Below are 13236 nucleotides of genomic sequence, written 5' to 3'. Positions count from 1 at the left end.
CCATCTGGAGGCCCTTCACAAAGATTTGGTTGTAATTGTCACCACTGAAGGCAAGCAATAGGCATCTTGCTTAGGACTGCTAAGCGGATCACAGCAGGGAGCCATAGGGTTAACAAGGTGCTTGGCCCCTGTATTTCTAGGGAATAGAGGAGGCCAGGCATTTTGAAGGTCAGTTCACATTGCTTACTGGCAGCTTGGCATCAGAAATGAGGACCCACTCTCACCACCAGGCCCACTGACTAGACGTTCTCTGGGTCTTTACGGACTTTTCCCCACCCTTGTAAGCACAGAGGCAGAAAACTGCCTGCCCTCAGGATGAAATAGTTTGGCCAGCCTTTTTTGTCCAGTGACTATTTTTACACCCGTAAGGTCTGCAAGAAAGAAGCGAAGGTCCATATTTCTCCTGGTGCCTGCCTGATGTGCAGGGGGCCCTTTCCAGAGCCTCGCACATCTCCACACAGTGAGCAAAGCCCAAGCTAACCAGCTCATGTAACATAAGTGAATCTCAGCCTGTGCAAACAGGGCTCAGTTTGAAACATGAGCTAGAGGAGATCACTGTGAGTCTCCTATCTACACAGTACAAGGTCTCTCATGCACCACCTGTATTTCCAACAAATTGCCATCAGCTTTGTTATACTGTGCTGTCATTCCTTAGAGACTGTGTCTCAGCTATAATCCTCCCCCAGCAGATCCATGTTCTTGGTTATCCGTCTTCTCCCACTCTAAAAATGCTTTAGTCCCCCTCTTTAAACTGAGTTATTTCTGAGGAAGCTTGTTCTTCTGAAAGCATGTGTAACTTCAGCATTGTGATATGAAGGTAATCAGGCCTGTTGTAATATTTAATTACCCGGTATTTTTGAAGTCTGTTTTTTTTAGGTGTATTAGTGTATAGCCTGCAAGACTGATTTATTGAAGGGAATGACATTGACAAGTATAAGTTTTTATGAATATCTTTGACAAATGAAACAGTGCATGGTGCATTCTGTGTTACCACAGCTGTGATACTGCCAGTGTAATGTATATAACAGATCATGAGAAAGACTGTGGTCTGATTGTGAGTGGTTCAGTAGAATCTAAGAAAGCTGGATAAGTGTGAGGTCAAAAAAAAAGCTATTTAATTTTTAGAAAATTTATGATGTTAAAACAAATTGCAAGCGTTAAGAGCACAAGGCTCTTCAATGACTTAGTTAGCATTCTAAAAAATCCAGTTTTATATACATGAGTATAAATTTCTCTTCTGGTTTTGGATCCCCACAAGTAGCTGGTGTAGCTATACTTGAGCAGTTAGTTGTATCTAGGTATAAAATGATACAAAATTTGAATATTACGGTCAAAAAAGACTTGACTTCTCAAAGCTGGAAAAATATGCTAACACAGAAACCAATGCAAAAGAAAGTCAACAACAGCATGAAATAAAAAGGAAATATAATAAAATTTAATAAACACCAATTTTGTAGTCTTGTTGAGATGTCTTTTTAGCTATTCTGCTAAGTTTTATTTGTTAGCATTTTTTTTTCCTATGAGGGAATGAGATCAATAATAAAACACAAATAATTAATATGTATTTTCATGATGCAAATTTGCTGTTTTGGATGGGGCAGTATCTAATTCTGCATAATAATGCACAGTGCTTATATAATGCTATACCTCAATAGTGTTGTTTTAAGCATAGAAAGTCACTGTGGTATCTCAGGTGTTCAGGCTTTTCAGTGATAGATGATTTTCTACTGATTCACTGAAGCACAGTGATTTCCATAAACACTTCACAAACAATAATTCAAAAGGCATAAAGCAGTAAGTTTTGTATCACTTTAGAAATACCATCTAAATATAAACCAACGCTACAATACATAAAAGTCTATTGCTTAAAGATACACTTCACAAACAACTCTAACTTTTTCTGAGTCAACCACACAGATTCCCTGCTTGGCAGGACAGTGTAGCTCTGTTTCACCAAAGACTAGAAAATGTTAGCAGACGTTAACCCTCCTGCATCTTTCCTGCTAGAGGCACTATGTCATTGGCAATACCAGAGACTGATGACCATTAGAGTCATGGGTCTTTTTCACCAATTTGAGTTCACCCCATGTCTGCTGTGTCTGTCCAGGTAGCCAACACATTTCCAAGGTTCAGTCCCAGGGAGCAAAGCTTTCCCTGTAGGGATTTGGCAGCTCAGAGCAGTAGCGCCTGTGCTTAACCTTGGCTCTGTGCTTGAACTCTGTTGGCTCAACCAAGTTAGGCATGCCCCCCCCCCTTTCTCCTCAAGTGTTTTACTGGTTAGGTACAAATTTAAGAAAATGATTAGATAATAACACACTTTGTAAATACAAGATTTAATTTTTATTTGTGTCTATCTAAGTAAATCAGACCGTTTCTCCCTGACCAGAAGAATATAATGAGTTCTTCTAAGAAATGCAGCTATTCAGAAAATGGCTTAGAAAGAAAAGTCGTTTTTATAAAAGTCAGTATATGACATACTCTAGTAAATTGCTTTTTGTTTGTGCCAGCTTTTGAACTCATAATGGCTTAAAGACTAAAAACAGGTCATGTGAAAGCTAAAAACACTCTTTCCAAAGAAAGGCTACAATATTCATCAACTGGTGTATTTTTGTCAGAGAAAGTCAATTTTGGACCCTATTAAATCTCCTAGATTAAAAACCCCATATTTGTAGCTGACCTTAAGCAAATAATCATTGACAGATTTCAGACTTCTCCTGAGGTGAACTCTGAAGATTAGATACTGCGGGTAGTTCGAACTGATAGCGTCTCTGGCAAGGTAAGACAGGGAAAGAGAAACCAGTAAAAGACAGAGTAAATATGATGGAGCTTTCAGGTTGAAATCTTGCCTTCTTTTTGGTTACAATACCTGTCAGGAATAGTCCGGAAAAAATTTGTACTCATTGAAACATGGCACATCACATTAATATCAAAGAACAGAGTATTAGGTTCAACATAAAAGGTTAAAAAAATATATGATTAAAGAGAATCATCAAAGGAGGAAAGACATAAAGGGCAGATATTTCCAGTTACTGACGGATTGGCTGGGTCAATGACAGTGATCATTAGCTGCCAAGAAGTGCCCTTCCTGTCAGCCCCCATTACATAAAAATGAAATAGAAAGTAATGTAGATCAGAAGCCATTAGACGATCACATGTGGAAGCTGCTCTCCAAAATGCTGTGTTTTTTGCTGTATTAAGTATGATACTAATGTTCTCTCTCTTGCTTTGTCTCTGTTTTGCCCTCTTTTTTTCCCCACACAGTCACATGTTTCTATTGGCCACACATAAGTGCCAGAACGTACCACCAGGTGACTCTCACAGTGGCTGTCACTGTGGAAGAGTGGGGAAAAAAAATCTGTGATTAATCAAGTGATTAATCTTGTGTTAATAGATAACTGAGGAGATGTGAAGATTTTAAAAGCAAGGACAAAAAGGTGTAATTGGATATGGTAACTTTTGTACTGAACAGAAGAACTGCTGGGAAGCAGAAAAACAAGTAATTATAAAAACAAAAAAGGATTAAGAAGATATTTTTTTCCTGCTGGGTACAAGCACCTGGATGGCACAGAGCCTAGAATTGGATTACCTTTGAATTTTCTAAATTGTTTTCAAGAGAGGAACTTTTTTCTGACCCATATGAATCAGAGAGAAAGCTTCTTAGAGGCAAGGGAAATTAATTTATAAGAAACCTTCCCTTTCACGTAGATGCTCAGGGATATACTAACTGCTCAATACTGTATAATTTTTTTAGTCTCTTCCTGACTAGGACAATGAGGTGCAGAGCCAAAATTCATGACCTTCAGCAGGAAGAAAACTGCAAATCTTGCATTCCTTCCTCATGTTTTAAGTTATCCTTTAAAAGCAAGCTTAACCACTTAGAAATAAGTAAATAGCAACTTTTTACATAAAAAAATTGCATGAGACATTTTTCTCCCTGCTGCTGCTGATGCTCTTACACAGAAAAGGATACGATTTTCCTTGTGCCACTTGTATTTTTTCAATTCAATGTTACATTTGACATTTGACTGCTGAAATTTATTCTCTGTGTGGGTAAAATATTTGGTTATAAACACTGGTTAAACTGGTAAGTAGTCACAATAAACCGCAGCAAATTTTTGCTCCTGTAGGTGTCTGAGGGACTGACAGTTGGAGAAATGTTTTTCTGTGTCAGTACAAGTGGGGATGCTGAGCACCTTCTCTCTCTCAAGGTGATGCTACCCATGCATGTCCCCCAGGACCATGCAGGTCCCCTCTGCAACCCATTGCAGTTGGTGAAAGTAGGTGCTAGACAAGTACCCATGTCTCTCCTCCATTTATACAAAGCTCATTAGCAGCCATTCAGCTGTCCTGGTCCAGATTCAATGGCAATGCTAACAAAATATTAATGCCCCTTTTCTGCAATAAAAGAAAACAAAATCTAATGCAAAACACAATGCATCCACTTGCCCCCACCCCAGGTCCCAGGGCTGATGGCAGGATCTTAGCAAGGGCTCAGGCAAGCTGCGCAACTGGGACCTCTTTGCTAACACCTATCTGTGGAAATAGGTGTTTAGAAGATGCTGTCCCTCCTGCAAAAGGCTCTTGCTGGAGCACCATAGAAAGCTCTTAATCTGGCAGCTGCTTCCCTGGGAAGCCGAGTTTGCATGGCACAGCTATTAGACAAGCCCCCTCCAGCCCTGCTGGAAGGTGTGACTGGGGATGGGGTAAGAATGGACAGCCCCATTAGCTCCCAGATGTCTTTGCTTGGGCAGCTGCATCTGCAGCAGCAGCCCCAAATCTCCCTAATCCATCCACCCTGGTCTTTGACCATGAATGGTGGTCCTTCTGTAGACAAAGCTGCTTGGGGAGGTTGCAGCAGAGACCTCAGACCAGCCCCAGGGGTGCTGACCCCTGCACTGAAAGGAAGGGCTGGTTGGCATGGCCTTAAATTCCTTAAATTCCCTACCTGACACTACCATGGGCTGTCACTTACAAGGAAGTGAATCTGGCAGGTAAGTAGAAATGTTTGGAAGAAAAAGATTGCTGAACAGCCTGTACTAACCTCACCAGGCTGCAAATGAAACCTGAAACTGAGCTGTGATAGCTTGCCTTCGCATTGCACAGCTACAGCCCTGAAGCCCTTAGATAAACAGGATGTTATTTAAATGGAGGAGCAATATATAACACACATTGATTTTTGAGGGAAGTTATTTATTCAGCATTTCAGCTTACTAGGCATGTTGGTTAAGCAACTATCAGTGGGAGCAGCAAGAGGCTTATGCTGTCCTTCCAAAACGCTCTCCAGACTTCATCTGGAGGAGCATCGCAAGAGTAATTAGCTCCTGTGTCTGTTCATCTGGAAAAGCAAGGGGTCCATACGGACACTACAGGTGTGGAGGGCAACTGCTGTGTTAGAGAAACCAGAAACAGGCTGAGTGATTAGAAAGACATGACCAGCCTTTGTGCTGATAAATGCAGAGCTTCTTCCAATTGTAAGAGGGTTTTTGTTGTTGTTGTTGTTGTTTGTTTGTTTGTTTGTTTTGTGAGGGTGATTTTTTAATTTTTATTTTTCCAGATAAAACACATACTGGAAAAGTTTAGTTATTTAAATGAAATTGCTTCCCCTTACTTGCTCTCTGAGAACAGCAATTCAATTTCCTGGCAGCAATACAAGTGATAAATATGAACTGTGTGTTGCATGGTATTTATAGAAAAATATTTTTAAAGTTTGTATTCAGAGAAGAAAAGCCCCTCTTAACAGTCATCACGTCCACTCAGAAAGAAGAAACCACACCTTGTCACCCATGTCACCTGATTTTTTAAAGTGTTTGCAATGCATATGCAGCAAGTGAACAGCAGATAAAAATTATTGCTGAGATTCTACAAATGTCTGTATTAAATATTATGATCCATGTTCATAAACAGAAGGAAAAAATATTTAAGTATTTTTGCTATGAAATGTTTTGAACAATTCTTTGGTTTCAATGAAAAGGACATTCCAATGTTTTTGAAGATATGTGTGCACATGCATCAGTTCACAACATTGTACCCCCTATGGCATGATACATACTATGCAACCTGAGTGTTTTCTGTGCAAATAATATACAACTTCAGCCTCAAATTTACAGAAATATACTCAACATGCAGCAAACCACTAGCAAATATATAGATAGATATTTTGCAGAAGATGATTTACTGCACAAGGAGAAAAAGGACTGTAACATGAACCAATAATTTCTTCACTTAATCCAGGAATAAAGATAAAAAGAGAAGAGAAAAATACAGTTAACAATCTTCCCCAGGGTGTTTGAGTGAAGAAAGTGCTGAACTGTGAATCAGAATTGAATAGACAGAAACATTAGCTCCTTTCAGAAGGATGTTTGCCTTACAGAGATCAGATATTGTAATAGCACAGAGCTGGCTCCTTGCCTATGCTTTGCAGCATGCAAATGAATATTTTCCTTTCTCAGCAGCTCTGCAGTAAAAACACCATCAAATCATAGAAATATATGCAAGAACCTTTTAAAATGACCGCTGATTCTGCTGTCAAATGCTAGAAATGCCTGAAGCCTGATTTGCAGAGCTGCAGAAAAGAGCCCTCCCTTCCAGACTCACCCTCAGTGGAAGTGCCAGCAGTCAATACCTCTGAAAACTGTTCTCAAAGAGGCACATTATCAAAGGTGACTCATGGTGCAGGTGCCAGATGACTGTTTAAAAAAATACCTACATGCTATTGACTTGAAGTGAAGCAAGAATGTATTTACAGTGTGGTCTAAGGTTGCCCTTACACTGTGGAGGGAGGTTGCCCTCACTTGCTCAGAGGAAGCTCTGGTTTGTTGTGCTGAAGACCAAGATGTCCCAGCCAACACCAAGTTCTGCTCTGCCACATCCAGACTACTGCAAGCTTGTTTAGGCCTGGCTTTGATACTGAGATTTTCCTCACAAATGGAAAGTGCATACAAAAACTGATTCTATTTCTCTGCAGCTGTTACAGCTAGGCATGTCTTTGATTGTTTAAGCACTCGGGACCACTGAAAAGCCACGTTTTGGTTGGGTCTCCTAATGTGAAAAAAAAAAAAAGGAAAAAAAAAAAAAAGGAAAAAAAAGCCTTTCCTGCTTACCAACTTTGTCAAGACTAAATTTGCCCCTACATACTCTGTCACCATCAAATATCAGTACTAAAATGGAAGGAAGGGCACCGCAGAGGAAAGAGCCAAAATGTTTTATTGCTAATGTAACCTTGTATCTGATTCACTAATACAGTCTTTCACGCTTGTACTCTCATTGCCTGCAGCACTCTCAATTTCAACAACATCACAAAATAGTATTTGGTTTACATTTAAATAACATCTAGGGTTTCTGAGAGGCACAGAAACATACTTTCCATAAGCTGCTTCCAGCATACTTCCTCTCCTCTGTACTGTCAACATCATCACAGTCTTGTCCACAGTGAAAGGGTCATCAGGAGGCCTCTCATCCAATGTCCTGCTCAAAGCAGGGCCAGCACTGAAATGTCTCACGTCACATTAGAAGACACATTGTAGTGTGGCTTTCTTCACAGACTATTTCGTCCTAAGCCATTTATGAGAGAAGTGACATTTGACATAATAATTTATTGGCTTTAAGTGGTACGCCACCAGTTCCAAGACTACTGTTGTGTTCCTACCCAACATGGCCTATGTCTGAGGTCACCCCGTCCTTCCACAAAGACCGGCCAATGGTCTGATGTGAGAAGTTAAACAGGATCACTTAAAATGCTCATATACAGCTTGGAAGTGCTGGCTGAAGAAAAGATTCCATAATCTGAGTATCCAACCATTAAATGAATATAATAAGCTTTCCAGTAGGTAGAAGCATATAACACATCTGTCAGCTTCTCACCATTTTTCATTCTCAAATGTACCTTCTCAGCAAAGTGTCTTTTACTGTGTTAGTCAAAGAACAATCTTATCCATCTGCCTTTTCAGAGTCTTTACCATAGTATGCAAAAAATTCAGGGAGAGGAATGCTTTCAGTGTTTATTCAAAATCAGCATGCAGGAAAACAGAAAACTGCAGACATGAGACATTTAGGGCAGCCAGTATAAATTCACTGTGGGTCTGGGAAGACTGTCAATAGCAAGGGCTTGTGGCTATGTGCTGTGAAAGTACAGGAACAAAATCAATTGCAGCTAGAATTTTTCCCTCCCAGTGCACACGACAAAATTATTTACAAGTGGCTTATTTAAATCTAGCCAGAAGTCAGCTATTTCAGGGCCCTATTGAGCAGAGAAGATCCCCAGTGAGCTGAGGAAGGTCACAGATCGAGTTACATCACCTAGATGATCTCTCTGACAGAGCGTTTGTAATACTTTCTTTAGCTAGCCTTTGTTTCAGAATGTATGGCTTGTGACAGTGTTTTACACTGGCATTTTTACGGGCTTTTTGTCTCGAACTTGCTCTGTCCTGACACAACCTTCCACATAACCATGATGAGCACAGTGTAAAGAGAGAGAGAACAGCACAGCTTATCTAGCAGCAAAAGCAGTCACTAAGACCACTCTTTTGGAAACCCTCATCTAACCTAAAGCTAAAAACTGCTTTAAACACCACCCACACTGCAGTCATAGATTTCCTGCTAGGCACCTCTCCATAATCTCAATGCAAATACTGCAAAGGCTGGCAAGCTAATAGCTGATCTGGCTTGACGCCAGCCCAATTTTGACTGTCCCCTTTAGAAGTCTAGGGCATCTCTACATTAGCAAGTAGTATGGCATGGCGGGATTGGATCCACAGACAGAAACTGTGGGTGCAGAGGAGCCAGGGGCCACCCTGTACACATTAAAAGGATTTCATTTTGGATGAGCACAGAATGCCCAGTGGCAGATGATGTACAGCAGGTGCCTACCTGGACCTCATAGTCTGGTTTCATCAGAGGGGCACCCAGTTTATGTTTCAAGACCACCTCACACTGGGAATCAGAGTACAGTAAGCACAACAGGATATTTGTTTCCCAAGTACACCCCTGATCTTAACTAAACTGTGAATGCAGACATGTCTTTTGGTCTCCTAGGAGGGAAAGTCCTTTGTGCAGGAAGAGATTCCGATGGTAGAGTTAATAAAAGCACAGGGTTAAATACAAGGCTGTAAAGCTTGATGAACCACTATGACTGCTAGTAAATTTTTTTCCCTTCTATATTGTAAAAGGCAGGACTACAGCCTGCTTTTCTGTTACATGGTTAGGACTCTCAAAGAGCTTCAGATTAAAAAATACCTGCCTTTCTGTAATTTAAATGTTTAAAAATGAGCAGCATAAGTCACTGATTTTGAAGTCCTCTGACATTGTGAGCCTTTTCTGTCAGCCTTTGATACTAACCGGCTCCTAAAGCATATTCAGGCTGTCGGTGCCAGAGATTGTCATCTTCCAAGCATGTCCACGGAGGGACGCCTGTTCTTGTGACGCTTCATGAATCAGGAGTGGTGCTCTGGGGACAGCACTGTGTGCCTGCATAGGGGAGATGTTTATTGCTGCCAAATCACAAAAAAAAACACACTGTCTTCTGAAAAACTGACTCCCTTGTTTAATCTTCTTCAAGCTCACTTCACAGCCGGCTTGATGGGCACTCAGACAGGAGTATGTCAGGAAAGGAATCAGAAAAACATCCGGACTTACAGGCATGACCCTTGCTTACTGCTCAACTGTTGCGAGGGAGATGATGAGATATACTGTTTTCTTTGGTATTTTGTTTGTTTGTTGTCATTGTTTGAATGCAGCAAAGCAAAATAGTTCATGGAGATAAATGGCTTTCACAGAGATGAAGACTCAGCCATTTATATCGTGGAGCATATGCCTTATCGAGCTCTGTGGGTGGGTTTTTCACAAGCAGTTAGGGATAGGGAGCTGTGCTACTGACGTCCAGGGGGATAGCTGGGTGCTCTGAAAAAAGCTCAGCATACCTCTCTAATGACTGAATGCTTGTTCTGCAGCAAATAATGCAGGGACTCGATGCCTATAAAATAGGCCTCATTTAATTTGCTGTGTATCGGATTTTTATCCCTGGCACTCTTCATCCATATAATCAAAGAACTGAGGCTATAATGGCTGTTTCTGAATATTTCCTTTCTTTTTAAGCTTCCAAACTCCTTATTGGTATTACTTATGCTTCTGCAAGACCTGCCAGCTTTCTTCACGGTTTAAGGGGAACATACATAATAGAGAGCTCTCCCTCTCACTCATGACTCTATTGTAGAGCCTGCACAACCACTGCCCACTCATTCCAAACATCTCTTGTTCTGATGTAATCTGCTCAAAGAATTACAATTAAAAAAAAAATAAAAAATAATTTTTTAAAAAATGAGCAGTACTAAGCCTGCTGAGTATAACTCTGCTGCACATGAACTTAAATAGCTGTACCCACTGTGTACATTCTTAGGGGTTAGGGTGCCCTTAACCCATGCTGACAAAGTATGAATTTGCAAACACATTTCAACCCCACTGAAATATGAAGGAGCACAGAGTAAGGTCATCCTATCTTTCCGCCAATTTATTTGGAAAATCTCCCTGCAGGGGTTCAGTTGCTATGCCTCATCAGACTGGCAGTGGTTGCCTTGATCTGCGTAGCAGCTCAACTGGCCCCAAAGGCAACGTCTGGGGAGGCTCTGGGGGACCACGTGCACCCACAGCAACATTAACCCAGGCAGGTCCCATGTATTCATGGAGCTCAAGGCACTGAACCTCTTCTGCTCCTGGAAAGTGCCAGTTTAGACTACTGCTGCATTGCCTGTTCCAGGCTTGATTTTATTTTATTTTATTTTATTTTATTTTATTTTATTTTATTTTATTTTATTTTATTTTATTTTATTTTATTTTATGTATTTTATTTTATTTTACTTTATTATATTTTTTGGAAACAGGAAGGAGGGGAAGAGGAATAGTTATGAATATAGTTCTGTATTTGCTATCCTATTTCTGTTTCTGTTTCTAATCTCTCTTTTTTTTTTTTTTTTCAGTTGGCCCAGTTTCTGTATTCATCTGCAGCATTCAGGATGAGGGGTAAAGCTGACCCCAAAGCAGTGGCCAATCTGTCTTTGAGTGCAAGGAGAGAATGAAGGATGGACTTAGGTTGATAAAGAAACTCTGCAGAATCCTGGCATTTATTTTAATTCAGCCCTAGCATACACTAGCCTTTTCATTGGAGACCTGCAAAGACAAGGTCCCTATTTAGAAGGATTTCTAGCAAAGATTTAAAACTTGCCTTGATAAATGAAGATGACAAAGAGTAATGAAAAGGTAACAATGCAGAAATAAATGATGGTACACGAAATTTATGATCATATCTTTATGAAAACATGCAGACATCTTTAGGCTCAGCTTATTTTGTCTCATTTATGGAAGATTAAATAGAGATAAAAAAGTAAATAATTCACACAAATAAAAAACACTGAAAGACCCAGAAAAAAAAAATAAATTTAATCTGTATTCTAGTTCCACAGGGAAAGAAACTTTTATTCAAGTAGAAAGTAACCAGCTGAAGCAAAGCTTTTCAATTCTTGAATATTTGATTAGGATTATGTAAATTTTAAGTTTTCTCCCACAGTGCTATTGAGTAAGTTCTAGCTTTACACCCATTTTAAAGATGAAAAAAAAAAAAACCCACAAGTTAATTTTTATTTTTTTTTTTTACTCAAGGTGTATTTGGCTAAACAGATGTCTTTGGTAGAACTGGCAGCATAATCATGGCATACTGGCTCTCAGCCCTCCTAAAAACCATTCTATGATTCTAAATTTTGGACAGCGTCTTTTTGTGTATAAATGTAGTGAGACACACTTTAAACAAACATTTGCTATGCTCTGACCCAACATTCATAGAAGGCAGAAAAATCTTGAATAATTTATCTAAGATTTGAGCTCATTCTTTAAAGATAAGCATACCTCCTAGTGTAATGGGAAATTAGTTTCATATCTTTCAGAATCTTTCAAATGCATTTTCCAGTTGTGAAATAAATATATGCCTGTTAAAACAGCTAAGAATTGTTAGAATTTCTCAGAGAGTTAGTGTTCTTTGGAGAAAGAAAGTGCCCAGTGTGTTTCTTTAGTTTCTGAAGTTCACTGCAGTTCTATGGCATTTTCAATAAATTATCTAGGATGCCCATGTTACCTCTTGTTGAAATGTTACTTAGATTAGTTTAATTCAAAGGTCAAACTATTTTCAATGTTTAACTAAGCCATTTCAAAACATGTCTTATCATTAAGGGCACAGAAGTGTGAGCATTTAAAACCATATTGCCCTTGCAAAGTATGCATATATTTAAATATTGATAATCTCGTTAAGTTAAAATATGAAGTACAGATGTATTATCTTACTCACTGAATCACGGTAAAGATTCCCAATGGATTATCACAAACGTCCATTGTATTTAATGTAGACTGAAGCAGTTGGTCAAGAGATCTGCTCCTGGGACCCAGGCGCCTTGGTCAGCGAATTTTGCCTCTTTCCCTGCTTTGCCTTTCCGTGCGTATATGTGTGTGCACAGCCCTCCTCTGCTTGTCTTGCTGGGTTTTACCCGGTTCAACTCTCCACGTCAGATCAGCTACAAAACCACTAATGGTGCTGCTGGTTGAGAGCTAGCACAGGCACTGGGCAGGCACAGGGGATGCTGGGGGGCTTCTGCTGCAGTGACGCTGATGCATGCCATTCCCTGCCGATGCCGCTGGCAGGGGGAGATCAATGTGAAAATTGCATCCCATGGGCCAGCTGTAATGATTTAATGACAGTTTTAGAAAATGTCCAGTAGCTTCACCTTGAAACAAGCCTTGAGATTAGCCTTAACAAATATAAAGAAGTCTTTTTATGCAGTCCACTGTAATGTATGGCAAACATTACTTGTGATTTCAGCCTAACACTAATGATGTGTCAGTGTCTTCTAGCATCTGCAGGGAAAGGCAGAGTTCTGCTTTGTTATCCTTACCTTTGCTGGGATTAGTATTCAGAGCATAGAAATGACCTTGGGCTTGTAATGAAATAAAGTTTTCTTCTGATTAAACCAAAAAGAAATGACAGTAAGAGAAAGAATCTTTGTCAAGTAAGTATCACAGGTTAAACAGGGCTACAAACCTGTCAACAGAAGCCAATGAGGTGTTCAAAAGTAACAGTATACTCATTTGCTGTGCCTTGACTTTCCTCTGCCCAACCAGAGACCTCTGATTTTCAGAGGGAGATGACCAGTGCTTAGCAAAGATCAGTTGAACAAAACTCTAATGACCCAGATCTAGGAGGTT

General features: G+C 39.9%; 1 long non-coding RNA gene across 1 annotated transcript in view; it reads left to right on the top strand.

The window, feature by feature from the left end:
* LOC311430880 overlaps positions 1–12483 on the top strand; it is a 45521-nt gene extending 33038 nt beyond the window's left edge. Inside the window, exon 4 of the long non-coding RNA XR_014689090.1 lies at positions 10968–12483. This is a non-coding gene — a long non-coding RNA (uncharacterized lncRNA). The remainder of the gene's footprint in view (positions 1–10967) is intronic.
* The last annotated feature ends 753 nt before the right edge of the window (positions 12484–13236 follow it).

This window comes from Aythya ferina (genome assembly GCF_964211825.1).
Source record: "Aythya ferina genome assembly, chromosome: 1".
NCBI classification, from domain to species: domain Eukaryota; kingdom Metazoa; phylum Chordata; class Aves; order Anseriformes; family Anatidae; genus Aythya; species Aythya ferina.
Note: the sequence above shows the minus strand (reverse complement) of the source record. Positions and strands in the feature narration are given on the sequence as shown.